The following is a 19,869-nucleotide window of genomic DNA, read 5'->3' as shown; positions in this document are numbered from 1 at the left end:
GATGAATTTTTAAGTGTCCCTTGAGAAATTTGATCAATTGGTGAGATAGCTTATTGGATAAGTTACTCAAGATACCCAGTCAAACTAGGGTTTCCAAGACAAACCACTTCCAAACTCTTGAAGAACACTTGATCAATATATCATGTAGGTGATAACATGAAATAATATCACATTTTTGGACTCGATTTAATTAAATTATATTATTATTTGTTCCGATTTATTTCATTTTATTCGATATTACTTGGTATTTCTCCTTCTATTTGTCTTAGGTAACTTATTTGAAGCATAAGTGAAAAAGGAAGAAAATGGGGTGCAAAAAGATAATGAGAAGCAAATTTCACTAAAGTCCAACCCACAATCACAAGCCAGGAGCGCTGAAGCTGTGACGACCGCCACACAAGGTGTGACGAGCGTCACGCCCTGCTACCTGGTGTTACGAGTGTAACACATGGTGTGACGAACGTCACACCCCTCTCCTATATTTTTGGCTTTTAACGCGCAACAAAGGCACGTTGAAGCCTATTCTTCTGCTTGACTCTTGGAACGTGAAGACTACTTACGGAAGGCATTTTCGGAAACTGTTACAAAAGTGGATTAATATAAATAGTTGCTTTTATCCAACCCTGAAAGCCCCGTCTCTTTCCGCCGTGCAAGCATATTTTACAGCATTACTTTTTTACAGCTTTCTATTTTATTAGCAATTTTTATTTCTTTCTTTTCCAGTCAATCTCTCAAGCACTTAATTAATTTTTCACACAATAGTTTCTACACCGGAAACTATTGTGTATCTTTTACTGGATCTAACCTTACGTTATATCATAGTATTTTATTCCTTCGCTTTTATTTTCCTGTCCGATTGAAGAGTTCAAGAACAAATCCAACCGGTCTGTGGTGGAGTGTTCAAGATTGCTATTAATTATTCAGGTTCTTTAATTTATTGTTTTAATTTATATATGCTTTGCATTGCTGTTTATTTATACTGTTTTCCTGAGATGGTTTTATTTAAGCATGATGATTGTTTAGACCCGTTTAGCATGTCCGGCTAAGTATTTTAGATATCGGTATGTAAAGTAAGCGGAATGAAGGAATCAAAACTAAGTTGGTTTAATTTCATTTAAAAATAAATCACTCTTTTTATGGTCTCAATTTACAGGGTTAATCCCAAAGTTTTTGTACGAGAGTAAAAGACATAAAGAAGTTAAAATCAATAGAATGAAAGTTTGAGTTTTTAACTGGACAGTGTAAATTGGACATTAATTCTAAATCAGGGCGAAAGCAATTTTTAGAGTTAATTAAATTCTAATCTTTTTCAAAAAGTATTTTTAAAGGTTAAATGTGAGGACGAGAGTTAAGCATTTATGTTTAATTATATAATCTAAGTCAATAGAGCGAGAGTTTGAGACGAGGGTGTTTAAACGGTTAGTGTTTTCTTAAAAAAAGGTTTCTATAGATTCTGTTGTTTTCAAAAAGTGATTTTGGACTTAACTAATAAGTGACAGCTACGTTAATATAAAGTCATGGTCTATTCAACAGAGCGAGAGTTTGAGAAAAGGCTTTTAATCAATAGTGTCTACTGAAAAGATTTATTTCAAAACCAAGAAACCAACGAAGATTTGATTCCCTAATTACGATGAACTACATACCGATATCCACTTAATTGATATTTAATTTAGATCTAATTTTAGTTTTACTTTTCCCCCAAACAATCAAAGTATCATCCGCCTTAGCTTTACGAAGTAACCTTAGAAAACGGTATATCGATTCATAAGTCCCTGTGGGATTGATATCTTTTAAAACTACGCGATAGAACTGTGCACTTGCAGTTAGTACCCCAAATCGACTCATAAAGTCGCGATCAGTAGGAATTAATATAACTCATATATGATGCTCATAACCATTCTTTGATCAATTCATGGTTGTGCTCTTTGTCATGAGGGTCTCAAACCCTGGATATGAACTTGATAAATCAATGGGATCATGCCTTACCTACAAAAGAGTTAGGCAAATGCAAAGACATATTTTTGGTATTTTGGTTAGTAAAATGATAATATACAAGTATGATACAATCACATAGTGCTTGGTGATCTCTCCCAAAACAAACCCAATGAAAGAGGGGTAAGGAGGATGCCAAGGTATGATCCCAATGCTAATGCTTATGATGAAATTGCATGAGGGATCTTAGGATCAAAATTGGGGTCTTACAGTAAGGACAATCTAAAAGGTGCGTACAATATAGATCCCATGTTTATGGGATAAAATTACACATATTGAAAAGAATGTGTGTACGTGCATCTTATGTTGGTTGATAAATTGATTTGGGTTGCTATCAAGGATGATAATTGTATCCCTAAAAGTATCCTTAATGGAATTTCTATTACGAAAGCTCCTAAGGATTGACATGATGAAGAAACTAGAAGCTGTCTTACGATTTCAAAAGGAGGAATACATAGATATCCTCCTTGAGAGCTAAAGTATATTTTTCAATTTTGCATTGTGAAAAATCTAAAACAATGTGGGGTGCAATTTAGGTTCTCCATGAGGTAACTAGAGAGGTTAAATAGTCTAAAATCAACACTTTGACAAAGGAATGTGAACATTTTTATATGGAAACCATAGAATTTATGGCTTCAATGCATATGAGGTTCTCTCACATAATAAATAAGTGAGAAAAATTGGGTAAGACTATATCTAATTGAGATTGTGTTGATAAAATTCTAAGGTCTATGTGTAGGGAATGACAACCGAAGGTTACTTTAATCAAAGAGTATTAAAGCTTAAAAACATTAAACATATCCATTATCTTCGGAAGGCTCAATGAATAGGAACACAAGATGAAGAGACTCGAAGCAAGTGAAGGAATTGTAAAAAGCAAAGACAAAGTTAAAGAAGATAAGAAAAGTATCTCCTTGAAGCATCAACTTCCAAAGGTCAAATAGAGGATGATGAATATAATATTCGTGAAGACTCTTCAAAGAATGAAGAGATGAGACAGTTTGCCAGACGCTGCAACAAATATATAAGGAAAATCAGTTTAAAGCATAAACATATAAATTTAATGAAGTTCATAAAATCTAACCCACCAAGAAAGTGGGAAGATAAAAAGAAGGAGGAATGACAAGTAACATGCTATGAATATGTTAAACTCAGACACTACAAGACCGATTATCCAAGTTTAACTTAGCACAAAAGAAATCAATTGTTCTACAAGACAAAGAGAGGAGAGAAAATAAAACTCAAAACGCATGAAAAATAGCAGAAACATCAACATGTATTTACACTACTAATTACCACAAAAAAATGCACAAAATGTCACAATTATGCAAATAACCGAATATGCAAATCATATATGCAATTTCAAACATATACTATCAGCATATCAAAGATAAAGATAACAGAGACGAAAATAATGTCAGAATGCAAAAGCACAACGGCTAAACAAGCCAGTATGGATATATAACTAAATAGTTAAAACATCACCAATTTATAAAACATGGTTGAAAACTGGGAACCATAACTAAGTTAAAAACTAAACTACATAAGAGTATGGTATGCATGATATGCTAATATGATGAAGGGAGGTCGATGGGAAAATGATCACCATCTACAAAATTTTAGAAATCAAAAGCCATGCTCGAACAATTTGTTAAAGTGACCGCCTATTTGACTGAAACCAATGGGGCAATGAGTCAGTCCTATCGAGCCTTTGCACCAACTTCCTCTCAAGCCTTTGTTGAATTAAAGTTTTAATGACAAATAGGATTTTAATTAATATGAAAATTTTAATGCACATGAGAAAAAAAAATTGATGCAGATGAAAAATATTCCAGTGAGTGATCATGGTGCAATGAGATATGTTTTGCACACATAACACAATCCATGACCACACATGAAAAAATAGATCACATATGAATAATACATATGAAAAAACAACAATTAGATCTTTAGGAACCCATGTCATGAGACCATTTGGAATTTTTACATTTCTAATCTAATATTGGGGCCTTAATGACATTTTTCAGAACAATAACGAAAATTAACTTTAGGAGAATGATTAATTCTATTCCTTTTAGTGATAGAGGCATTCCTTTTAAAATCACACCTTTCATCACTTGAACTCATAGAATCAATACTAGCTTAATGTGCTAGTTGTTCTTTAAAAATTTTAATTTCAAGTTTTAAACTAGGACAAGCATCACATTAAACTACATCAACCATTTCTATTAGAGTTTGAAAATACACACTTGGTCATTAGCAAGAGATGCATGATATTCTTTTAATGATTCTAAAGTACTCTTAACTTTTAAAATTTCTCCCTTGAGTTTTAAAATCATTTTCTTTTGGAGAGATAGTTTCTTCAAAGCATTTAGAGCATTATCATTCATGTTATGAAATGTCTTAGATAACTCATTATAGGAAGGGAAACAATGTGTGTCAGAATTACTTAATTCCTTATTTTTGTCTTCCCATTTTTTTGATAGATTAGATTTTATGAATTTCCCCAGATTCTTTTCAGAATGTTCAAGACTATTTATCTTCATATACTTATTGTAACAACAAATAAACAACCCCGTTTATTCATCATTTGAAAAATATTCATCGGAGCTATCTTAATCATCTTTTACGTTGACCTTCGAAGTGGATGCATTTAAGGAGACATTTTTTCTCTTCTTTAACCCTTTCCTTCTTTTTCAAATTTTCTTATCCCACTTCAAGACTTTTTAATTCATGTTCGTGTTTTGTAAGCTTTCCAAACGAAGTTTAAATATCCAAATTATTCAATTCATGTGACTCTTTAATGGTTGTTACTTTCAATTGCAATTCCCTGCACGTAAACCTTAAACCCTTTGTTATCACAATCTTGGTTAGATAAAGAATTTCCAAAATTTTCTAACTTGTTGATTATATGAACAAAGCACATCTGCATGGAAGCCAAAGTTTCATTGGGTTCCACGTGGAAAAGCTCATATTTCTCTATTAACATATTAGCTTTAATTTTCTTCACATCTTCAGTGCCTTCAATTAGACTTTGAACGCGTTCCACATTGTTTGAGTTGTCTTACAGGAAAAATAAAAAAAAATATACATTCGCGCTCAAGGCAGACATTTATATATTCCTCACTTTTAAATCATAAAAAGCTTTTATATTTTCTTCATCATTCCAGTCTTTTGGGTGTTTTACAAAAGACACATCATCAATGATACTTTTCAGGAAAAAGTGATCATCTTCGATTGCTACCTAAAGCATTTCATATATTAACATTAAGTGAACATACATGCATTCTTTCCAATACGCATAGTTTTCTCATTTAAACATGGGAGCTCTCTATTTTAAGTACTCTTCAAATCATCCTTACATGTATTCTCAACTTTTAAAGTTGCAATACTTGATCAAAAGACCAATTATGAGGCCAATTGTTAGATAGAATATGGGTGAAGAATAGTCGAGAATGGGGGTTGAGTAGACCTTTCCCCTAAAACTGTTTCCAAAAATGTTTTCTAAAAATCATAGTTTGAAATAGAGTAGGAAACACATGTTTTCAAAAAAATTGCGTTATGAACTAAATACACATTTTACTCAGATTATATAAAAGAGATTATATATAAAAGAGATAATATAAAAGAGAAACACATGTTTAGTTGACTGGGTCTATAACAAACACTTACACATTAAATCACTATTAGCAGTAAAACCTAGCCATATGAGATTATATAAAAGAGATAAAACCTAATCATGCAAAACTATACAGAAAAATTAAAAGAGATAAGGAAATAGATATTGTGCATCGCAATTTATCCTAGTTCAGTCCATTTGTCCTTGCTAGCACCTAACACAATCTCCAATGGAAAGCCATTAAAAATTGTTGGCTCTTCCACTAATTCACAAATTATTATAAAGTTTTATTAATATAAGGGATAATCACGAAAAATATTGAAAACTGAAAGTCATATGCTTCAGCAACACAAATCAAAATCTTGATTTTTTCTTTTGTTGTATACTGTAGCACCTCAAATTTGCCCTCCTTATTCATGCATTCATTTTTTTTACGTCATTTAAAATTTCATATTGCACTCCATCATATCAATCAGAATTAGCTCCAAGAGGATGTCATCAAAATCACTTTGTGGTTTCCATCTGAAGGATCAAGCTTAGTGGGCTCAATACAGTTCAAAATTCAACTATGAAGCCAAAAGTCAACTGTGCAGTCAACTGAGGGCTTTGAGGTGGGGAAATGAGTTGAAGCATCTCAATCATGTTCAAAAGAGATCTATTCATCATTTTAGACATCTATCTTGAAGATTCAAAGGTCATGACAAAAGTTACCAAAAATAGAAAATGACCTGTAATTCAAAGTTTCCAAAAATGGCAAGTTTTTGGTTCACATTCAACTTGATTTTCCAACATCAAAGAAGCTTCAGATGGATTTTTGATGAACGTGAAAGTTATATATCTTTGTCTCCCCTTTTCAAAAAGTCCTAAATCATGTCCATATGATTAATGGTTGAGAAGTTATGGCCAAATGATCACAAGGTGTGTATGGAAGTTCAAAGTGACATAACTTTTGATGCAAGACTCCAAATTGGTCCATCCTTTTTGCAAAATACTCTTCATGACCAATACCTTTCAAATGAATCATTTCCATGCATGGAAGAAGCTCATATGATCATTTGTTCACACATGTGCAAAATGGAGGGAAACTTCATAATCCAAATTTGGTTAAGCTACAAGCAAAATACCATTCAAATGTTGATTATTGGATGATTTTAAATGATTTCAAGGTTCAGCATGGCACTGTTCACGTGTAGCATGTGCATGGAACATCACTTTTGCATTTTGGCATTTCACTTCATATTTCACTAATCTTGTTTAGCCATTGCCTAATTGGATTAGCAACATCATTAAGACATGATATAAAAGCCAAACCCTAATCTCATTTGCTCATAACAGAAAATTCAGATCAAAAATCTGAAATTCCCTCCATTTTTCTCTCTCTTTGAAACTCAAATTTATTCACATAATTCTTCAATTTCTTTGCATATTCTTGGTCATCATACAATTCTGAGCAAGAATCATCGTCTGGATTGGACAATTGAGCAAGATTTGGTGCATATCAAGAGCTTGAACATGTTGATGGAAGCTTGAAATTGAAGTGAATCTAGCTGTTTTCATCCATTCCTTTATGTACAAAGCTTCAATAGAGATTCAGTGGAGTAGATCTGGAACGGTAGAGGCCTTGAACACGCGTGAATAGTGCACTGCATCTCAAGTAAGTCAAAATTTCATCACCTCCATTTGCCAATTTCTTGCCATGATTGTGTAGATCCTGTAGCCTGGAGCATGCTGATGTGTTTAGATTTTGATTTGGTTGAATAATGAACATGTATGATGAGATTCAAGTTTTGATGTTAAAAAAGTTTTTGCTCGATCTGGAAATTGTATGATGAATTAGGTTGAATGAACATGATATTTGAGATCCTTGTTGAAAGACCTTTCGAACGGTATAGCATTTGTCCAATTTTGGAAAGTTTTTGATGAAGCTCCGCCGGAGACGGCCGGAGAAGACGACCGGCGCCGCCGTCTGGTTTGCTAGGGTTTTTGTCCACTGTGGCGTCCACGTGATGCCTTTCTTGTCCAAATGATTGGCTATGCTTAGTTTGACTCAGCCACGCGTGTTTGACTACGCTGATGTGTGCTTCCACATCATTTAATGAAACACAGTGTTTCATTGTGCCATGTGTGTTGCTGATTGTATGCCTCCGTGTCTGTTTGTTTGGTTACCATGCCTTTGACCTGCTTGCGTGTTCCCTTGACTGCTGAGTGTGTTGATGAGTTGTTTTAGTGAAACTCTGCGTTTTACTTGTTCAAATATGGACCGTCTGATGGCTTTTCGCGCTAGATCATGTGGCTAGGATATTCTGAATATTATTTGAATTGTTTCATTTTCCCTCCTATTTTCCATTTTATTTCATTTTATTTGTTTATCCTCAAAAAAATCATCAAAAATAGTAAAATGCTTCAAATTGATCCCAATTTTTTTTTCATAATCTTGTTTTGATCTCTAGTTTTTATAGGATTTATTTCATGATTTGTTTGATTCTGGATTTTAAATTGTGAATTTTTGATTGAACCATGTGCTAAATTGACATGTCATGATAAATGCCTTGTGAAATGCTATGTGTTGATCCAATTGATCTGAAATTTGGTATGCTTAATCTTCACATGTGATATGATTTTTGAGAATTGGTTTGGAATTTTTATCATATGATATCATTGTTTTAGACACATGAAGATGTAGTGTGACAATTTGTGTCACATTTTTTGCATTCAATTTGTGTATTTTTGTTCACCTATCATTTGAACTCTTCTGGATTTGATTTTTTGCACATTGATTGTTCATAACATGAGAAACTTACATAAAAATTTCATAGCCATTGCTTGCTTCTCTGTTTTGATTTGGATTTTCTAATTTGGATGTCCATTTTGTGCACATTTGCTTGCCTTTGCTTTACATTGATCATTTGAGCTACTTGCCTTGTGAATTGATGCTAGTCCTTTTGAGGACATTTTTTTGATTGTTTGAACTTGCAATATGTGAAAGATTGAGTTCTGTTTTGGTCATTTAGTTTGGTTTTGAACTTGGTCTTTGTACTAGTGTTTTGTACATGAACTAACCTTGACTTGTGTTTCATGTTTGGACACTTAGCCTTAATGGTGGAGTTGCTCACCTTTTGAGATGCAAATTGGATTGTGTTCTGACTTCTTTGTGTTTTGTAGGGATTTAAGTTGATGTGTTCAGATCATTGCTTCATTTGATTGCTTGGGCATTGTTCATTGAATTGTGTAACAGTTAGATAGATTCACTGTTTGTCTATTAGTTTTCTGACTGAAATATTAACTGTTTAGCTTTTGTACAGGTACATTAGTTGCTTGCTTTTAGCTCTTGCTTAAGCTTTGGAGTGTGGTTGACACACCACTTAGGTAGTTAGCCTCTTACTCCATGTAGTCTGGAAGTCCTGTCACCTTTTTGGCAGGCATTTGGCTGAAGTCCTCCTTAAGAGGCTCTGATTGTGTTTGTTTACCTTTGTCCCAAAGACCTCCATGATGAGGCATGAGATACTTGATAAGACCTCCAAATGAGGCAATTGACAGATAGAAGGGATTAGTAGCCAATCCCCTGTTATTCAGTGTGTCGTTCATTATGCTCGCACTACGTGCTGATGCTCTTGAACATGTACCCAAGATCTTTGTATAGAGTCAGTCAAGTGGAATAGGGTCCCTCTTTCTGGATCCCCACGCTTTCTTTGATTTGAGCTCACCCAGGCCAGGGTTAAGAGCATGAGGTCTCATCCTCATTTACCATCTTTGATCAGCTTCACCCTAACTCTCAATGTTAGTGGTTAAGAGCTACAGATTACCCTTTACAGTTTGGCTTGTTTGTCGAGGTTGACATGACCCCTCTTGACTAAAGCCTTACCCCTGGATGTTTGAGCCCCCTTGTTGGTGTGTTTCCTTTATGCATGTTTGTTGTGGTATGGTGTGATCGTCTCCCCAAAGGATTGCTAGGCTTCGTATAGTCTCTCGTTTGCATGTCAATTAAGGTAGCACGGTTCCTTCGTCTAGGACTTCCTTTTTGCATGAGAATTCTTAAAACACAAACAAACTCTTTGATTCTCTTTTCTTAAGGACACGTTAACTCTTTCTACTACAGATGGGTAAGTCTCCAAAGGTCGAGCATCCGGTAGATTGCGTAGTAACGTCGTTCATCCAAAAAACACAAAACAAACAGAAATAGGTTAGCCGAGCTACGGCGCTCTGATTCTCAATCCTTCTTGAGATACGTATGCAGCAGGGTAGGGCCTGTGCGAGCAATAACTCTTTATTTTTCCCTACTTTGATTTTCTCTCTTTCGCATCGCATGTAGGACTTTTTATACACACACTTTAGATATAAATAGCAAACGTGGATCCTGTGGAGTACCACAGACGTGAAAGGGTGCGATAACCTTCCCTTCACGTAACCGGCCCCCTTACTCAGTTTTCTTTGGTTCGAGACTTTGTTTTATCCGTTCCCTCTTGGTTTTGCAGTACTACCTTTCCCTCCTCTTGGGATAAAAGTACATAGCTGGCGACTCTACTCTTTTTTCCTCGCCACTCTTTTTCGCGTTTGTACCTGGATTCGGGAAATCCTGGGGAGCGACAGCTGGCGACTCTGTTGGGGACTTATTTTCCCTAGTGGGCCTTTCCTAGCGTTTGTTTGTTTATTATCTATTGTGTGTTATTTATTTATTGCTTTGCATACTTATCTGCTTGCATTGCATCCTATGTGCGCTTTACTGTTTCATGTATACTGTGCTGGTTGTGTATCTGTTTCGCTGTTGGGTGGGAGTGACAAGAGGTAAAAGGCCCAATACACAGGCTATGAGTGAACTTTAGGACACCTAGGAATAGAGTGATTCATGGAAAGCGGGTGGTATGGCGCCACTTAGCGGAACATGGTATCACGAGCAGTTCAGATTCTGAAGGGGTATTATCGTTGCATACACCTGGTGTGCATATGATAATATTCTTGAAAGGATTGTTTATCCTGCATTTCTCCTGACCTTAGCTTGGCCTAGATGACACCCGTGAGTGGGGCGGGAATGAATCATTTACAGGTACTGATGGTGATTTGTTCTGTTGGTGACCGTGTCCTGTTGGTGACGTTTGTTTGGTTCTTGTTGGTGACCGTTGGTTCTGAAGTATGGGTTCTAAGTTGATGACCATGTTCTATGGTTCCCGGTTCCGAATTCGTGCTGAAGTTCTGATCCTGTGCCTTGTGATACACAGCCAACCAGCCATGGTTTCATCATTTTGCATCATAGCATGTTTATTTTCAAAAAAAATAATGCATAAAAAAGAAAAAAGTTAACCCGCATACGCATATCATTTTTCAGGTTTATCCATGATAAAACATAGCATACGCATCATACACATATCATTCTTGCATCATTACTGGTAACGCGGAAGGCTGGGGCAAGGTGATTGATGTGCCCGTAAAGGAAGACATGTTTGGCATTGGTTATCAGCCTTTTCAATCATCAGAGCAGGATGTCCAGAATCAGAAAGGGCCGTGTACTTTCACTAGTGTTGGATTGATGAATCACGGGGATGTCTTTGCAACTGGCAATGAAGATGGCGACAGTGATTGTGATATGGATAATTGGGTGCGCCCGTGTGCTCCAGGGGAGAAGATTAACAACTGGACTGCTGAAGAAATAGTCCAAGTTACTCTTCAGACAGAGTAATTTTCTTTTGTTTTTCATTTTGCACAAAAACCTTACGCTCTGCCCGGGGCGTAGTGGTTCATTGTAGGGCCACATCATGTTTTGAATTTTCAATGATTATCATCAATAAAGGACGTTTTGCAATCAAATTTGTGCTCACTGTCTTTCTGTTTTTACTTACATTTTAAAAAAAATAAAAATCACAATGTTTTTTGTTTCTGTGACTTTCTTGAACTCTTTTGTAAAATAAAGCATTAAACATCGTTCATGCAGAATTGATCTTGCGGATTCCATTAAAAACAATTATGTTATGGCTCAGTATGACTTCGATAATCCCATTTACCAAGCCGAAGAGGAGAGTGAAGAAGATTGTGAACTCCCCAAAGAATTGGCCAGACTATTGAAACAGGAGGAAAGGGTCATTCAACCTCATCAGAAAGACTTGGAAGTCATTAACCTTGGTACTGAGGACGCCAAGAAAGAGATCAAGATAGGGGCTGCTTTAGAGGAAAAGGTCAAAAGAGGGCTGATTGAAATGCTGCGAGAATATGTGGAGGTATTCGCATGGTCGTATCAAGATATGCCTGGTTTGGATACAAATATTGTGGTGCACAGACTACCTCTCAGAGAAGATTGTCCTTCGGTAAAGCAGAAGCTTCGCAGAACTAGTCCTGATATGGCTGTCAAGATCAAAGAAGAGGTTCAGAAACAGTTGGATGCAGGTTTTCTAGCAGTTACCAATTATCCCCCTTGGGTGGCCAACATCGTACCCGTGCCGAAGAAGGATGGTAAAGTCAGGATGTGTGTCGATTACCGAGATTTAAATAGAGCCAGTCCGAAAGATGACTTCCCATTACCTCACATTGATGTATTGGTCGATAACACTGCTCAGTCCTCGGTTTTCTCTTTCATGGATGGATTTTCTGGCTATAATCAGATCAAGATGGCGCCAGAAGACATGGAGAAGATGACATTCATTACACCTTGGGGCACGTTCTGTTATAAGGTAATTCCATTTGGGTTGAAGAACGCCGGTGCTACCTACCAAAGGGCTATGACGACTCTCTTTCATGACATGATGCACAAAGAAATTGAAGTGTACGTGGATGATATGATTGTGAAGTCTCAGACAAAAGAGGAGCATTTGGTAAACTTGCAAAAGTTGTTCGAAAGATTGAGAAAGTTCAAACTGAGGCTGAATCCAAACAAGTGTACGTTTGGAGTGAGATCTGGAAAGCTGTTAGGTTTCATCGTCAGTGAGAAAGGGATTGAGGTTGATCCAGCGAAAGTAAAAGCTATTCAAGAAATGCCGGAACCAAGAACGAAAAAGCAGGTTCGTGGGTTTTTAGGGAGGCTGAACTACATTGCACGGTTCATATCTCACCTAACAGCTACGTGCAAACCGATATTTAAATTGTTAAGAAAAGATCAAGCAATCAGGTGGAACAGTGATTGTCAAAAAGCTTTTGATAAGATAAAAGAATATTTGCAGAAACCTCCAATTCTTATACCTCCAATTCCGGGGAGGCCTCTGATAATGTACCTTTCAGTAATAGAGAATTCAATGGGGTGTGTATTAGGACAGCATGACGAGTCTGGTCGAAAAGAGCATGCAATATACTACCTTAGCAAAAAGTTTACCGATTGTGAAACAAGATATTCGCTGCTCGAGAAAACTTGCTGCGCTTTAGCATGGGCTGCTCGCCGACTAAGACAGTATATGTTGAACCATACTACCTTGTTGATTTCTAAGATGGACCCAGTAAAGTATATCTTTGAAAAGCCGGCTCTTACCGGACGAGTGGCTCGTTGGCAGATGATTTTGACAGAGTATGATATCCAGTACACGTCGCAAAAGGCCATCAAAGGTAGTATTCTGTCTGATTACCTTGCCGAACAACCAATTGATGACTATCAGCCGATGATGTTTGAATTCCCCGATGAAGATATCATGTACTTAAAGATGAAAGATTGTGAAGAGCCTCTTGTCGAGGAAGGACCGGATCCCGATGACAAGTGGACACTGATGTTTGATAGGGCGGTAAATGTGAATGGAAATGGTGTTGGGGCAGTACTCATTAATCCTAAAGGGGCACACATACCTTTTTCCGCCAGATTGACTTTTGAAGTAACCAACAACGAAGCTGAGTACGAGGCCTGTATCATGGGGATTGAGGAAGCCATCGATCTAAGGATCAAAACTCTGGACATCTATGGAGATTCTGCTCTAGTGATTAACCAAGTCAATGGAGACTGGAATACTCATCATCCGCATTTGATTCCTTATAGAGATTACACCAGAAGGATCCTGACTTTCTTTAAGACAATAAAGTTGTATCATGTACCCCGAGATGAAAATCAAATGGCGGATGCCTTAGCCACATTGTCTTCCATGATTAAAGTCCATTGGCAGAATCATGTGCCACACGTTGCTGTGAATCGACTCGAGAGGCATGCGTATGTGTTTATAGCCGAGTCTGCTATTGATGAGAAGCCGTGGTTTTTTTGATATTAAGAATTTCCTCAAAAGCCAAGAGTATCCTGAAGGAGCGTCAAAGAATGACAAGAAGACATTGAGAAGGCTAGCTGGAAGCTTTTACTTGAACAAGGATGATGTGTTGTACAAGAGGAACTTTGACATGGTTCTGCTCAGATGCGTGGTTAGACACGAAGCAGACATGTTAATGCAGGAAGTACACGAGGGATCTGTCGGTACCCATGCTGGTGGTCATGCAATGGCCAAGAAGTTGTTAAGAGCCGGTTATTACTGGATAACCATGGAATCTGATTGTTTCAAATACGCTCGGAAGTGCCACAAATGTCAGATCTATGCAGATAAAGTGCATGTACCACCAAACCCTCTGAATGTTATGAATTCTCCTTGGCCATTCGCGATGTGGGGCATCAATATGATTGGAAAGATTGAACCTACTGCTTCTAATGGACATCGCTTCATCCTAGTCGCGATTGATTATTTTACCAAGTGGGTGGAAGCAACTTCCTATGCCAATGTTACCAGGCAAGTGGTTGCTCGATTCATTAAGAAAGAAATTATCTGTCGTTATGGGGTTCCTGAGAGAATCATCACTGATAATGGTTCGAATCTCAATAACAAGATGATGAGAGAGCTTTGTAAAGACTTTAAGATCGAACACCACAATTCTTCTCCTTACAGACCAAAGATGAATGGTGTTGTAGAGGCGGCAAATAAGAACATTAAGAAGATTGTGCAAAAGATGGTTGTGACGTACAAGGATTGGCATGAGATGTTGCCTTTCGCCTTGCATAGGTACCGTACTTCAGTACGTACGTCGACCGGGGCAACCCCTTACTCCCTTGTGTATGGTATGGAAGCAGTCCTACTTGTTGAAGTGGGGATTCCTTCTCTAAGAGTCCTGTTGGATGTCAAGTTGGACGAAGCTGAATGGGTTCAGACAAGGTTCAATGAGTTGAGTCTTATCGAGGAAAAGCGATTAGCAACTGTGTGCCATGGACAACTATATCAGAGAATGATGAAGAAGGCCTTTGATCAGAAAGTGCATCCTCGAAGCTATCAGATAGGTGACTTGGTTTTGAAGAGGATCCTTCCTCCCGGTACAGATAACAGGGGCAAGTGGACTCCGAATTATGAAGGTCCATATGTTGTTAAAAAGGTCTTTTCTGGTGGAGCCTTGATGCTTACAACTATGGATGGTGAAGATTTTCCGTCTCCTATGAATTTAGATGTAGTCAAAAAATACTTCACATAAACTGACCCGCTGGACAAAAAAAGAAAGTCCAGGCAAAAAAGGGCATCCCGGCGAACCAAGAAAAAGAAAAAGAAAAGAAAAAGGTTCGGGCAAAAGTTAGGGATAAAGAATAAAAAATAATATGTACACCCGGTAAGTCGAAAACCTGCAAAGGCGGCTTATGCAAAAATGGGTATCCCGGTGGATTGAAAACCTGAAAAGGCGGTCCAGGCAAAAGAGGGATTAAAGCGAAGACTACAGTCTGAGTTATCTGTACTTCATCACGTTTCAGTGTCTACCATCTTGAAGGATATGATCAGTCCAATCACTCTTCTCAGAAAGCAAAGAATTTGGGGGAAAGTGAAGATCTATGAGTCATAACAGAATTGGAAAATAGTGGAATGCCGTGTTCACATTGCCAATAGGATAGTTTATTTTCTCTTTTGGCGCAATTACCTCTTCCCAGGAATTGCTTCCTGATGTATTTGCCTTTATAGGCCATTTTCAATCAATAAAAGTCGTTATTCAGTCAAATTGCTCTCTTGTGTTTTTATTTTACTGTTTTGTTTGCAAAAAACGTCCGAATTTTTGATAAACATTGCATCTAAAAACATGAAGGCTAGACAATGACGTGCGGAAAGATAAAACATCTGAAAATCATTTTGAATGTTGAGTACACTTGAGTATATCTTGTCCATACGGTCCCCTGGGGCATGTATGTCCTGCCGTTTTGCAGGTTACTATCTTTGATTGATGGCTAAAGCAGATGAGCCAAAGTTTGTTCGAAGGAAGACCCTGTTGTTTCAACACTGTCCAGTCGTGTAAGAAGTTGGGTCGTATAAGTCGAGTTTAGAATTTGTTTCCCCAGCATGGTCGAGGGGTTGGTGTTTTCCCAACAAGTGACTCCCTAGTTGAGTTGGTTTCTCTGCCGTTCCGAGAATGTCAGATCAGTAAGAATCCTCAGCAGAATTATTGTGTGTCCCTACAGAGTTGGAAGATCGAATCAGAATCGTGTGCTCAACAAAGTGATCATTTGCTTTCCCAGCAGGAGTTTTCCTCCCTTTGCATCTTGCATATAGTAATCATCATTTGCATTCGCATTCTCGAATCGCGTAGCATTTCCATTCAGTGTGGAGCATTACGCCATAGAAAACTCAAACATATGCATACATGTGTTAAACTAGATTGGATCATATCCCCAACAGAAGCAGATCATTTTTCAAGATCTGTATGGCACATTTACAGCGGTTGCTCTTGGCAGCATTCAGAATCGATAATCCCCAGAGAGATTAATCTCCTCACCAGTCCGTGAAAGGAAAGCTTGACTCCCTTCCGATGTAGTCCCCGGCAAGCGTCTGCCTTATTTTGACATATGTAAATATCATCCTTGCGATACCGGTAAGTGTCGTGTTGATCCCCGTAATGTCTGTTTTTTTTGTGTGTCGGTAAACATCATCTTTCGATGTCGGTAAAACGTCGAATTCCAAGCGTTGGCCATCAGTAAATGGCAGGCATCTCATGGTGTCTACAAAAAAAAATCGTTCTGTTAACACCCATGTGTGTCCTTTCTTTTTGATGTCGGTAAACATCATTGTTCGATGTCGGTAAACATCAGTCGCTTGTTAAACCATCGGTAAATTGTTTTGTCGTTTAAGATTCCCTAGCAGATTCACTATCCGTAAATATCGACCATCGATAAATGGTTTCGTATCATAAGTGTTTTTTTCCCTTGTGTTTGTAAACATCTTTGTTCGATGTCGGTAAACATCGAGTTCCTTCCCAGTCATCGGTAAATGTCTGGTCTTGTTTCACCTATAAGCGACTTTGTTCGATGTCGGTAAACATCGAGTTCCTTCCCAGTCATCGGTAAATGTCTGGTCTTGCTTCACCTATAAGCGTCCTTGTTCGATGTCGGTAAACATCGAGTTCCTTCCCAGTCATTGGTAAATGTATGGTCGTGAAGCGCTTTCTTTGATATTGGTAAATATCAATTTCTCAGTAGAGTCATCGGTAAATGTCTGGTCTTGTTCCAGTTGTAAACATCTTTTTCCTCCCCAGTGAAGTCGCCATCGGTAAATGGCCTCGCTTTCTTTGATATCGGTAAATATCAATTCTGTTTTGAAGCCGCCATTGGTAAATGGCCTCGCTTTCCTTGATATCGGTAAATATCAATTCTGTTTTGAAGCCGCCATCGGTAAATGGCCTCGCTTTCTTTGATATCGGTAAATATCAATTCTGTTTTGAAGCCGCCATCGGTAAACGGCCTCGCTTTCTTTGATATCGGTAAATATCAAACTTGTTTTGAAGCCGCCATCGGTAAATGGCCTCGCTTTCTTCGATATCGGTGAATATCAAACTTGTTTTGAACCCACCATCGGTAAATGGCCTCGCTTTCCTTGATATCGGTAAATATCAATTCTGTTTTGAAGCCGCCATCGGTAAATGGCCTCGCTTTCTTTGATATCGGTAAATATCAATTCTGTTTTGAAGCCGCCATCGGTAAATGGCCTCGCTTTCTTTGATATCGGTAAATATCAATTCTGTTTTGAAGCCGCCATCGGTAAATGGCCTCGCTTTCTTTGATATCGGTAAATATCAAACTTGTTTTGAAGCCGCCATCGGTAAATGGCCTCGCTTTCTTTGATATCGGTAAATATCAATTCTGTTTTGAAGCCGCCATCGGTAAATGGCCTCGCTTTCCTTGATATCGGTAAATATCAATTCTGTTTTGAAGCCACCATCGGTAAATGACCCCGCTTTCCTTGATTCGTCACCTACAGAGTGCAAATTCTCCGGTTCTTTTGGTATTCAATCCCTGTTTACCTTGAAAGTCTGATAGCCGTTGCTTTCATCCGTTCAAGTTCACAGTTGATTGAATAGGGGCAGCTGTAGCACCTCAAATTTGCCCTCCTTATTCATGCATTCATTTTTTTAGGTCATTTAACATTTCATATTGCATTCCATCATATCAATCAGAATTAGCTCCAAGAGGATGTCATCCAAATCACTTTGTGGTTTCCATCTGAAGGATCAAGCTTAGTGGGCTCAATACAGTTCAAAATTCAACTATGAAGCCAAAAGTCAACTGTGCAGTCAACTGAGGGCTTTAAGGTGGGGAAATGAGTTGAAGCATCTCAATCATGTTCAAAAGAGGCCTATTCATCATTTTAGACATCTATCTTGAAGATTCAAAGGTTATGACAAAAGTTACTAAAAATGGAAAATGACCTGTAATTCAAAGTTTCCAAAAATGGCAAGTTTTTGGTTCACATTCAACTTGATTTTCCAACATGAAAGAAGCTTCAGATGGATTTTTGATGAACATGAAAGTTGTATATCTTTGTCTCCCCTTTTCAAAAAGTCCTAAATCATGTCCATATGATGAATGGTTGAGAAGTTATGGCCAAATGATCACAAGGTGTGCATGGAAGTTCAAAGTGACATAACTTTTGATGCAAGACTCCAAATTGGTCCATCCTTTTTGCAAAATACTCTTCATGACCAATACCTTTCAAATGAATCATTGCCATGCATGGAAGAAGCTCATATGATCATTTGTTCACACATGTGCAAAATGGAGGGAAACTTCATAATCCAAATTTGGTTAAGCTACAAGCAAAATACCATTCAAATGTTGATTATTGGATGATTTTAAATGATTTCAAGGTTCAGCATGGCACTGTTCACGTGTAGCATGTGCATGGAACCTCACTTTTGCATTTTGGCATTTCACTTCATATTTCACTAATCTTGTTTAGCCATTGCCTAATTTGATTAACAGCATCATTAACACATGATATAAAAGCCAAACCCTAATCTCATTTGCTCATAACAGAAAATTCAGATCAAAAATCTGAAATTCCCTCCATTTTTCTCTCTCTTCGAAACTCAAATTTCTTCACATAATTCTTCAATTTCTTTGCATATTCTTGGTCATCATACAATTCTGAGCAAGAATCATCGTCTGGATTGGACAATTGAGCAAGATTTGATGCATATCAAGAGCTTGAACATGTTGATAGAAGCTTGAAATTGAAGTGGATCTAGCTGTTTTCATCCATTCCTTTGTGTACAAAGCTTCAATAGAGATTCAGTGGAGTAGATCTGGAATGGTAGAGGCCTTGAACACGCGTGAATAGTGCACTGCATCTCAAGTAAGTCAAAATTTCATCACCTCCTTTTGCCAATTTCTTGCCATGATTGTGTAGATCCTGTAGCCTGGAGCATGCTGATGTGTTTAGATTTTGATTTGGTTGAATAATGAACATGTATGATGAGATTCAAGTTTTGATGTTAAAAAAGTTTTTGCTCGATCTGGAAATTGTATGATGAATTAGGTTGAATGAACATGATATTTGAGATCCTTGTTGAAAGACCTTTCGAACGGTATAACATTTGTCCAATTTTGGAAAGTTCTTGATGAAGCTCCGCCGGAGACGGCCGGAGAAGACGACCGGCGCCGCCGTCTGGTTTGCTAGGGTTTTTGTCCACTGTGGCGTCCACGTGATGCCTTGCTTGTCCAAATGATTGGCTATGCTTAGTTTGACTCAGCCTCGCGTGTTTGACTATGGCTGATGTGTGCTTCCACATCATTTAATGAAACACAGTGTTTCATTGTGCCATGTGCGTTGCTGATTGTATACCTCCGTGTCTGTTTGTTTGGTTACCATGCCTTTGACCTGCTTGCGTGTTCCCTTGACTACTGAGTGTGTTGATGAGTTGTTTTAATGAAACTCTGCGTTTTACTTGTTCAAATGTGGACCGTCTGATGGCTTTTCGCGCTAGATCATGTGGCTAGGATATTCTGAATATTATTTGAATTGTTTCATTTTCCCTCCTATTTTCCATTTTATTTCATTTTATTTGTTTATCCTTAAAAA

The sequence above is a fragment of the Lathyrus oleraceus genome, chromosome 7 (genome assembly GCF_024323335.1).
Source record: "Lathyrus oleraceus cultivar Zhongwan6 chromosome 7, CAAS_Psat_ZW6_1.0, whole genome shotgun sequence".
NCBI lineage: Eukaryota > Viridiplantae > Streptophyta > Magnoliopsida > Fabales > Fabaceae > Lathyrus > Lathyrus oleraceus.
Note: the sequence above shows the minus strand (reverse complement) of the source record.